Here is a 10,842-nt window from a genome sequence, read left to right as displayed (position 1 = left end):
CTCTACTTCTCTGCTTCTCAAGGGCGGAAACGCTTTTAAAATTGGGTCTACCGTTCTCGAGGGAGAGCGATTTAAGAAACCCCTCACCTGCTCTTCACTAACAGCTCTCTGTGTCAATTTTGATATTCCAAAACGGAACCGTTGGCTAGGATACTCGCAGACGCTGCAGGGCCAAAATCATGAGGAGACACTCCTCCTACACCGTTTAACTTAGAAATGCCGTTCCAATACCAAGAAATTCGCAACGGTCTCGATCAAGTTGTTTGTATAGAATTTTTGATATGTTATACTGTTTCCGTTTTTCACTTTCTTGTCCTCTTTATGTCCTCCTTCCGCTTTCATTGGATCTCTCAAACTCAAGTGCCCCATTGTGACATCATCACTTCCAAGTGACATTCTTTGTAAGTGAAATCAAGCAATTTTTGACACAAATCATCTAATAAAACCACTTTGCAACCACTTAGACAAGACATGTCAAGTGATCCAGCTTTGTCTACTTCTCTGCTACTCAAATCTGGAGTTTGGAGGCAAATATGATATTCGCATCAAAAGTTACAGGAGTTTAAGTAACAGCACAAACATCAGTTTCTGTAACATTTTGGCAAGCAGTGTCTATTTTGACCAATGCTGCAACAAGTTAGACAATAAACTAGAGTGAATGGGATATTCGTCTACTTCTCTGCTATTCATAGCTGTGTGCAGAATCAAAATATTCCATACGGAACTTACGGTACAGCTGTTTTTGTAACTGCATTACCACGTGTTTTTCAACCTTCCCAAACAACGGTCGTTTTGACCACTTTCGGAGCATTTTTGAGGAAAAAAGTTCCGCAAGCTAAAATCTTCCCCTGCTTCTCTGCTCTTCATAGAAAATGGAGGATTTCAAATCGGGGCTACCAATCTGTACCTATAGCCGTTTTCGTAACCCATCGCCTCACTTTCAAGTGTCTGTAAATCATGCCAGCAGCAAGGCAATTTATTACTTTCCCAAACAACTATCGTTTTGACCACTAAACAAACAGTTACACAAACATAGTTTGGTATCAAATCTTCCTCTACTTCTCTGCTTCTCAAGGGCGGAAACGCTTTTAAAATTGGGTCTACCGTTCTCGAGGGAGAGCGATTTAAGAAACCCCTCACCTGCTCTTCACTAACAGCTCTCTGTGTCAATTTTGATATTCCAAAACGGAACCGTTGGCTAGGATACTCGCAGACGCTGCTGGGCCAAAATCATGAGGAGACACTCCTCCTACACCGTTTAAGCTAGAAATGCCGTTCCAATACCAAGAAATTCGCAACGGTCTCGATCAAGTTGTTTGTATAGAATTTTTGATATGTTATACTGTTTCCGTTTTTCACTTTCTTGTCCTCTTTATGTCCTCCTTCCGCTTTCATTGGATCTCTCAAACTCAAGTGCCCCATTGTGACATCATCACTTCCAAGTGACATTCTTTGTAAGTGAAATCAAGCAATTTTTGACACAAATCATCTAATAAAACCACTTTGCAACCACTTAGACAAGACATGTCAAGTGATCCAGCTTCGTCTACTTCTCTGCTACTCAAATCTGGAGTTTGGAGGCAAATATGATATTCGCATCAAAAGTTACAGGAGTTTAAGTAACAGCACAAACATCAGTTTCTGTAACATTTTGGCAAGCAGTGTCTATTTTGACCAATGCTGCAACAAGTTAGACAATAAACTAGAGTGAATGGGATATTCGTCTACTTCTCTGCTATTCATAGCTGTGTGCAGAATCAAAATATTCCATACGGAACTTACGGTACAGCTGTTTTTGTAACTGCATTACCACGTGTTTTTCAACCTTCCCAAACAACGGTCGTTTTGACCACTTTCGGAGCATTTTTGAGGAAAAAAGTTCCGCAAGCTAAAATCTTCCCCTGCTTCTCTGCTCTTCATAGAAAATGGAGGATTTCAAATCGGGGCTACCAATCTGTACCTATAGCCGTTTTCGTAACCCATCGCCTCACTTTCAAGTGTCTGTAAATCATGCCAGCAGCAAGGCAATTTATTACTTTCCCAAACAACTATCGTTTTGACCACTAAACAAACAGTTACACAAACATAGTTTGGTATAAAATCTTCCTCTACTTCTCTGCTTCTCAAGGGCGGAAACGCTTTTAAAATTGGGTCTACCGTTCTCGAGGGAGAGCGATTTAAGAAACCCCTCACCTGCTCTTCACTAACAGCTCTGTGTCAATTTTGATATTCCAAAACGGAACTGTTGGCTAGGATACTCGCAGACGCTGCAGGGCCAAAATCATGAGGAGACACTCCTCCTACACCGTTTAACTTAGAAATGCCGTTCCAATACCAAGAAATTCGCAACGGTCTCGATCAAGTTGTTTGTATAGAATTTTTGATATGTTATACTGTTTCCGTTTTTCACTTTCTTGTCCTCTTTATGTCCTCCTTCCGCTTTCATTGGATCTTTCAAACTCAAGTGCCCCATTGTGACATCATCACTTCCAAGTGACATTCTTTGTAAGTGAAATCAAGCAATTTTTGACACAAATCATCTAATAAAACCACTTTGCAACCACTTAGACAAGACATGTCAAGTGATCCAGCTTCGTCTACTTCTCTGCTACTCAAATCTGGAGTTTGGAGGCAAATATGATATTCGCATCAAAAGTTACAGGAGTTTAAGTAACAGCACAAACATCAGTTTCTGTAACATTTTGGCAAGCAGTGTCTATTTTGACCAATGCTGCAACAAGTTAGACAATAAACTAGAGTGAATGGGATATTCGTCTACTTCTCTGCTATTCATAGCTGTGTGCAGAATCAAAATATTCCATACGGAACTTACAGTACAGCTGTTTTTGTAACTGCATTACCACGTGTTTTTCAACCTTCCCAAACAACGGTCGTTTTGACCACTTTCGGAGCATTTTTGAGGAAAAAAGTTCCGCAAGCTAATATCTTCCCCTGCTTCTCTGCTCTTCATAGAAAAGGGAGGATTTCAAATCGGGGCTACCAATCTGTACCTATAGCCGTTTTCGTAACCCATCGCCTCACTTTCAAGTGTCTGTAAATCATGCCAGCAGCAAGGCAATTTATTACTTTCCCAAACAACTATCGTTTTGACCACTAAACAAACAGTTACACAAACATAGTTTGGTATCAAATCTTCCTCTACTTCTCTGCTTCTCAAGGGCGGAAACGCTTTTAAAATTGGGTCTACCGTTCTCGAGGGAGAGCGATTTAAGAAACCCCTCACCTGCTCTTCACTAACAGCTCTCTGTGTCAATTTTGATATTCCAAAACGGAACCGTTGGCTAGGATACTCGCAGACGCTGCAGGGCCAAAATCATGAGGAGACACTCCTCCTACACCGTTTAACTTAGAAATGCCGTTCCAATACCAAGAAATTCGCAACGGTCTCGATCAAGTTGTTTGTATAGAATTTTTGATATGTTATACTGTTTCCGTTTTTCACTTTCTTGTCCTCTTTATGTCCTCCTTCCGCTTTCATTGGATCTTTCAAACTCAAGTGCCCCATTGTGACATCATCACTTCCAAGTGACATTCTTTGTAAGTGAAATCAAGCAATTTTTGACACAAATCATCTAATAAAACCACTTTGCAACCACTTAGACAAGACATGTCAAGTGATCCAGCTTCGTCTACTTCTCTGCTACTCAAATCTGGAGTTTGGAGGCAAATATGATATTCGCATCAAAAGTTACAGGAGTTTAAGTAACAGCACAAACATCAGTTTCTGTAACATTTTGGCAAGCAGTGTCTATTTTGACCAATGCTGCAACAAGTTAGACAATAAACTAGAGTGAATGGGATATTCGTCTACTTCTCTGCTATTCATAGCTGTGTGCAGAATCAAAATATTCCATACGGAACTTACGGTACAGCTGTTTTTGTAACTGCATTACCACGTGTTTTTCAACCTTCCCAAACAACGGTCGTTTTGACCACTTTCGGAGCATTTTTGAGGAAAAAAGTTCCGCAAGCTAATATCTTCCCCTGCTTCTCTGCTCTTCATAGAAAAGGGAGGATTTCAAATCGGGGCTACCAATCTGTACCTATAGCCGTTTTCGTAACCCATCGCCTCACTTTCAAGTGTCTGTAAATCATGCCAGCAGCAAGGCAATTTATTACTTTCCCAAACAACTATCGTTTTGACCACTAAACAAACAGTTACACAAACATAGTTTGGTATAAAATCTTCCTCTACTTCTCTGCTTCTCAAGGGCGGAAACGCTTTTAAAATTGGGTCTACCGTTCTCGAGGGAGAGCGATTTAAGAAACCCCTCACCTGCTCTTCACTAACAGCTCTCTGTGTCAATTTTGATATTCCAAAACGGAACCGTTGGCTAGGATACTCGCAGACGCTGCAGGGCCAAAATCATGAGGAGACACTCCTCCTACACCGTTTAACTTAGAAATGCCGTTCCAATACCAAGAAATTCGCAACGGTCTCGATCAAGTTGTTTGTATAGAATTTTTGATATGTTATACTGTTTCCGTTTTTCACTTTCTTGTCCTCTTTATGTCCTCCTTCCGCTTTCATTGGATCTCTCAAACTCAAGTGCCCCATTGTGACATCATCACTTCCAAGTGACATTCTTTGTAAGTGAAATCAAGCAATTTTTGACACAAATCATCTAATAAAACCACTTTGCAACCACTTAGACAAGACATGTCAAGTGATCCAGCTTTGTCTACTTCTCTGCTACTCAAATCTGGAGTTTGGAGGCAAATATGATATTCGCATCAAAAGTTACAGGAGTTTAAGTAACAGCACAAACATCAGTTTCTGTAACATTTTGGCAAGCAGTGTCTATTTTGACCAATGCTGCAACAAGTTAGACAATAAACTAGAGTGAATGGGATATTCGTCTACTTCTCTGCTATTCATAGCTGTGTGCAGAATCAAAATATTCCATACGGAACTTACGGTACAGCTGTTTTTGTAACTGCATTACCACGTGTTTTTCAACCTTCCCAAACAACGGTCGTTTTGACCACTTTCGGAGCATTTTTGAGGAAAAAAGTTCCGCAAGCTAATATCTTCCCCTGCTTCTCTGCTCTTCATAGAAAAGGGAGGATTTCAAATCGGGGCTACCAATCTGTACCTATAGCCGTTTTCGTAACCCATCGCCTCACTTTCAAGTGTCTGTAAATCATGCCAGCAGCAAGGCAATTTATTACTTTCCCAAACAACTATCGTTTTGACCACTAAACAAACAGTTACACAAACATAGTTTGGTATAAAATCTTCCTCTACTTCTCTGCTTCTCAAGGGCGGAAACGCTTTTAAAATTGGGTCTACCGTTCTCGAGGGAGAGCGATTTAAGAAACCCCTCACCTGCTCTTCACTAACAGCTCTCTGTGTCAATTTTGATATTCCAAAACGGAACCGTTGGCTAGGATACTCGCAGACGCTGCAGGGCCAAAATCATGAGGAGACACTCCTCCTACACCGTTTAACTTAGAAATGCCGTTCCAATACCAAGAAATTCGCAACGGTCTCGATCAAGTTGTTTGTATAGAATTTTTGATATGTTATACTGTTTCCGTTTTTCACTTTCTTGTCCTCTTTATGTCCTCCTTCCGCTTTCATTGGATCTCTCAAACTCAAGTGCCCCATTGTGACATCATCACTTCCAAGTGACATTCTTTGTAAGTGAAATCAAGCAATTTTTGACACAAATCATCTAATAAAACCACTTTGCAACCACTTAGACAAGACATGTCAAGTGATCCAGCTTTGTCTACTTCTCTGCTACTCAAATCTGGAGTTTGGAGGCAAATATGATATTCGCATCAAAAGTTACAGGAGTTTAAGTAACAGCACAAACATCAGTTTCTGTAACATTTTGGCAAGCAGTGTCTATTTTGACCAATGCTGCAACAAGTTAGACAATAAACTAGAGTGAATGGGATATTCGTCTACTTCTCTGCTATTCATAGCTGTGTGCAGAATCAAAATATTCCATACGGAACTTACGGTACAGCTGTTTTTGTAACTGCATTACCACGTGTTTTTCAACCTTCCCAAACAACGGTCGTTTTGACCACTTTCGGAGCATTTTTGAGGAAAAAAGTTCCGCAAGCTAAAATCTTCCCCTGCTTCTCTGCTCTTCATAGAAAAGGGAGGATTTCAAATCGGGGCTACCAATCTGTACCTATAGCCGTTTTCGTAACCCATCGCCTCACTTTCAAGTGTCTGTAAATCATGCCAGCAGCAAGGCAATTTATTACTTTCCCAAACAACTATCGTTTTGACCACTAAACAAACAGTTACACAAACATAGTTTGGTATCAAATCTTCCTCTACTTCTCTGCTTCTCAAGGGCGGAAACGCTTTTAAAATTGGGTCTACCGTTCTCGAGGGAGAGCGATTTAAGAAACCCCTCACCTGCTCTTCACTAACAGCTCTCTGTGTCAATTTTGATATTCCAAAACGGAACCGTTGGCTAGGATACTCGCAGACGCTGCTGGGCCAAAATCATGAGGAGACACTCCTCCTACACCGTTTAAGCTAGAAATGCCGTTCCAATACCAAGAAATTCGCAACGGTCTCGATCAAGTTGTTTGTATAGAATTTTTGATATGTTATACTGTTTCCGTTTTTCACTTTCTTGTCCTCTTTATGTCCTCCTTCCGCTTTCATTGGATCTCTCAAACTCAAGTGCCCCATTGTGACATCATCACTTCCAAGTGACATTCTTTGTAAGTGAAATCAAGCAATTTTTGACACAAATCATCTAATAAAACCACTTTGCAACCACTTAGACAAGACATGTCAAGTGATCCAGCTTCGTCTACTTCTCTGCTACTCAAATCTGGAGTTTGGAGGCAAATATGATATTCGCATCAAAAGTTACAGGAGTTTAAGTAACAGCACAAACATCAGTTTCTGTAACATTTTGGCAAGCAGTGTCTATTTTGACCAATGCTGCAACAAGTTAGACAATAAACTAGAGTGAATGGGATATTCGTCTACTTCTCTGCTATTCATAGCTGTGTGCAGAATCAAAATATTCCATACGGAACTTACGGTACAGCTGTTTTTGTAACTGCATTACCACGTGTTTTTCAACCTTCCCAAACAACGGTCGTTTTGACCACTTTCGGAGCATTTTTGAGGAAAAAAGTTCCGCAAGCTAAAATCTTCCCCTGCTTCTCTGCTCTTCATAGAAAATGGAGGATTTCAAATCGGGGCTACCAATCTGTACCTATAGCCGTTTTCGTAACCCATCGCCTCACTTTCAAGTGTCTGTAAATCATGCCAGCAGCAAGGCAATTTATTACTTTCCCAAACAACTATCGTTTTGACCACTAAACAAACAGTTACACAAACATAGTTTGGTATCAAATCTTCCTCTACTTCTCTGCTTCTCAAGGGCGGAAACGCTTTTAAAATTGGGTCTACCGTTCTCGAGGGAGAGCGATTTAAGAAACCCCTCACCTGCTCTTCACTAACAGCTCTCTGTGTCAATTTTGATATTCCAAAACGGAACCGTTGGCTAGGATACTCGCAGACGCTGCTGGGCCAAAATCATGAGGAGACACTCCTCCTACACCGTTTAAGCTAGAAATGCCGTTCCAATACCAAGAAATTCGCAACGGTCTCGATCAAGTTGTTTGTATAGAATTTTTGATATGTTATACTGTTTCCGTTTTTCACTTTCTTGTCCTCTTTATGTCCTCCTTCCGCTTTCATTGGATCTCTCAAACTCAAGTGCCCCATTGTGACATCATCACTTCCAAGTGACATTCTTTGTAAGTGAAATCAAGCAATTTTTGACACAAATCATCTAATAAAACCACTTTGCAACCACTTAGACAAGACATGTCAAGTGATCCAGCTTCGTCTACTTCTCTGCTACTCAAATCTGGAGTTTGGAGGCAAATATGATATTCGCATCAAAAGTTACAGGAGTTTAAGTAACAGCACAAACATCAGTTTCTGTAACATTTTGGCAAGCAGTGTCTATTTTGACCAATGCTGCAACAAGTTAGACAATAAACTAGAGTGAATGGGATATTCGTCTACTTCTCTGCTATTCATAGCTGTGTGCAGAATCAAAATATTCCATACGGAACTTACGGTACAGCTGTTTTTGTAACTGCATTACCACGTGTTTTTCAACCTTCCCAAACAACGGTCGTTTTGACCACTTTCGGAGCATTTTTGAGGAAAAAAGTTCCGCAAGCTAAAATCTTCCCCTGCTTCTCTGCTCTTCATAGAAAATGGAGGATTTCAAATCGGGGCTACCAATCTGTACCTATAGCCGTTTTCGTAACCCATCGCCTCACTTTCAAGTGTCTGTAAATCATGCCAGCAGCAAGGCAATTTATTACTTTCCCAAACAACTATCGTTTTGACCACTAAACAAACAGTTACACAAACATAGTTTGGTATCAAATCTTCCTCTACTTCTCTGCTTCTCAAGGGCGGAAACGCTTTTAAAATTGGGTCTACCGTTCTCGAGGGAGAGCGATTTAAGAAACCCCTCACCTGCTCTTCACTAACAGCTCTCTGTGTCAATTTTGATATTCCAAAACGGAACCGTTGGCTAGGATACTCGCAGACGCTGCTGGGCCAAAATCATGAGGAGACACTCCTCCTACACCGTTTAAGCTAGAAATGCCGTTCCAATACCAAGAAATTCGCAACGGTCTCGATCAAGTTGTTTGTATAGAATTTTTGATATGTTATACTGTTTCCGTTTTTCACTTTCTTGTCCTCTTTATGTCCTCCTTCCGCTTTCATTGGATCTCTCAAACTCAAGTGCCCCATTGTGACATCATCACTTCCAAGTGACATTCTTTGTAAGTGAAATCAAGCAATTTTTGACACAAATCATCTAATAAAACCACTTTGCAACCACTTAGACAAGACATGTCAAGTGTTCCAGCTTCGTCTACTTCTCTGCTACTCAAATCTGGAGTTTGGAGGCAAATATGATATTCGCATCAAAAGTTACAGGAGTTTAAGTAACAGCACAAACATCAGTTTCTGTAACATTTTGGCAAGCAGTGTCTATTTTGACCAATGCTGCAACAAGTTAGACATTAAACTAGAGTGAATGGGATATTCGTCTACTTCTCTGCTATTCATAGCTGTGTGCAGAATCAAAATATTCCATACGGAACTTACGGTAGAGCTGTTTTTGTAACTGCATTACCACGTGTTTTTCAACCTTCCCAAACAACGGTCGTTTTGACCACTTTCGGAGCATTTTTGAGGAAAAAAGTTCCGCAAGCTAAAATCTTCCCCTGCTTCTCTGCTCTTCATAGAAAAGGGAGGATTTCAAATCGGGGCTACCAATCTGTACCTATAGCCGTTTTCGTAACCCATCGCCTCACTTTCAAGTGTCTGTAAATCATGCCAGCAGCAAGGCAATTTATTACTTTCCCAAACAACTATCGTTTTGACCACTAAACAAACAGTTACACAAACATAGTTTGGTATCAAATCTTCCTCTACTTCTCTGCTTCTCAAGGGCGGAAACGCTTTTAAAATTGGGTCTACCGTTCTCGAGGGAGAGCGATTTAAGAAACCCCTCACCTGCTCTTCACTAACAGCTCTCTGTGTCAATTTTGATATTCCAAAACGGAACCGTTGGCTAGGATACTCGCAGACGCTGCTGGGCCAAAATCATGAGGAGACACTCCTCCTACACCGTTTAAGCTAGAAATGCCGTTCCAATACCAAGAAATTCGCAACGGTCTCGATCAAGTTGTTTGTATAGAATTTTTTATATGTTATACTGTTTCCGTTTTTCACTTTCTTGTCCTCTTTATGTCCTCCTTCCGCTTTCATTGGATCTCTCAAACTCAAGTGCCCCATTGTGACATCATCACTTCCAAGTGACATTCTTTGTAAGTGAAATCAAGCAATTTTTGACACAAATCATCTAATAAAACCACTTTGCAACCACTTAGACAAGACATGTCAAGTGTTCCAGCTTCGTCTACTTCTCTGCTACTCAAATCTGGAGTTTGGAGGCAAATATGATATTCGCATCAAAAGTTACAGGAGTTTAAGTAACAGCACAAACATCAGTTTCTGTAACATTTTGGCAAGCAGTGTCTATTTTGACCAATGCTGCAACAAGTTAGACATTAAACTAGAGTGAATGGGATATTCGTCTACTTCTCTGCTATTCATAGCTGTGTGCAGAATCAAAATATTCCATACGGAACTTACGGTAGAGCTGTTTTTGTAACTGCATTACCACGTGTTTTTCAACCTTCCCAAACAACGGTCGTTTTGACCACTTTCGGAGCATTTTTGAGGAAAAAAGTTCCGCAAGCTAAAATCTTCCCCTGCTTCTCTGCTCTTCATAGAAAAGGGAGGATTTCAAATCGGGGCTACCAATCTGTACCTATAGCCGTTTTCGTAACCCATCGCCTCACTTTCAAGTGTCTGTAAATCATGCCAGCAGCAAGGCAATTTATTACTTTCCCAAACAACTATCGTTTTGACCACTAAACAAACAGTTACACAAACATAGTTTGGTATCAAATCTTCCTCTACTTCTCTGCTTCTCAAGGGCGGAAACGCTTTTAAAATTGGGTCTACCGTTCTCGAGGGAGAGCGATTTAAGAAACCCCTCACCTGCTCTTCACTAACAGCTCTCTGTGTCAATTTTGATATTCCAAAACGGAACCGTTGGCTAGGATACTCGCAGACGCTGCTGGGCCAAAATCATGAGGAGACACTCCTCCTACACCGTTTAAGCTAGAAATGCCGTTCCAATACCAAGAAATTCGCAACGGTCTCGATCAAGTTGTTTGTATAGAATTTTTGATATGTTATACTGTTTCCGTTTTTCACTTTCTTGT

This window comes from Oncorhynchus mykiss, chromosome 13 (assembly GCF_057628025.1).
Source record: "Oncorhynchus mykiss isolate SJ-2025 chromosome 13, ASM5762802v1, whole genome shotgun sequence".
Taxonomy (NCBI): Eukaryota; Metazoa; Chordata; class Actinopteri; order Salmoniformes; family Salmonidae; genus Oncorhynchus; species Oncorhynchus mykiss.
This window is presented reverse-complemented; position numbering follows the sequence as displayed.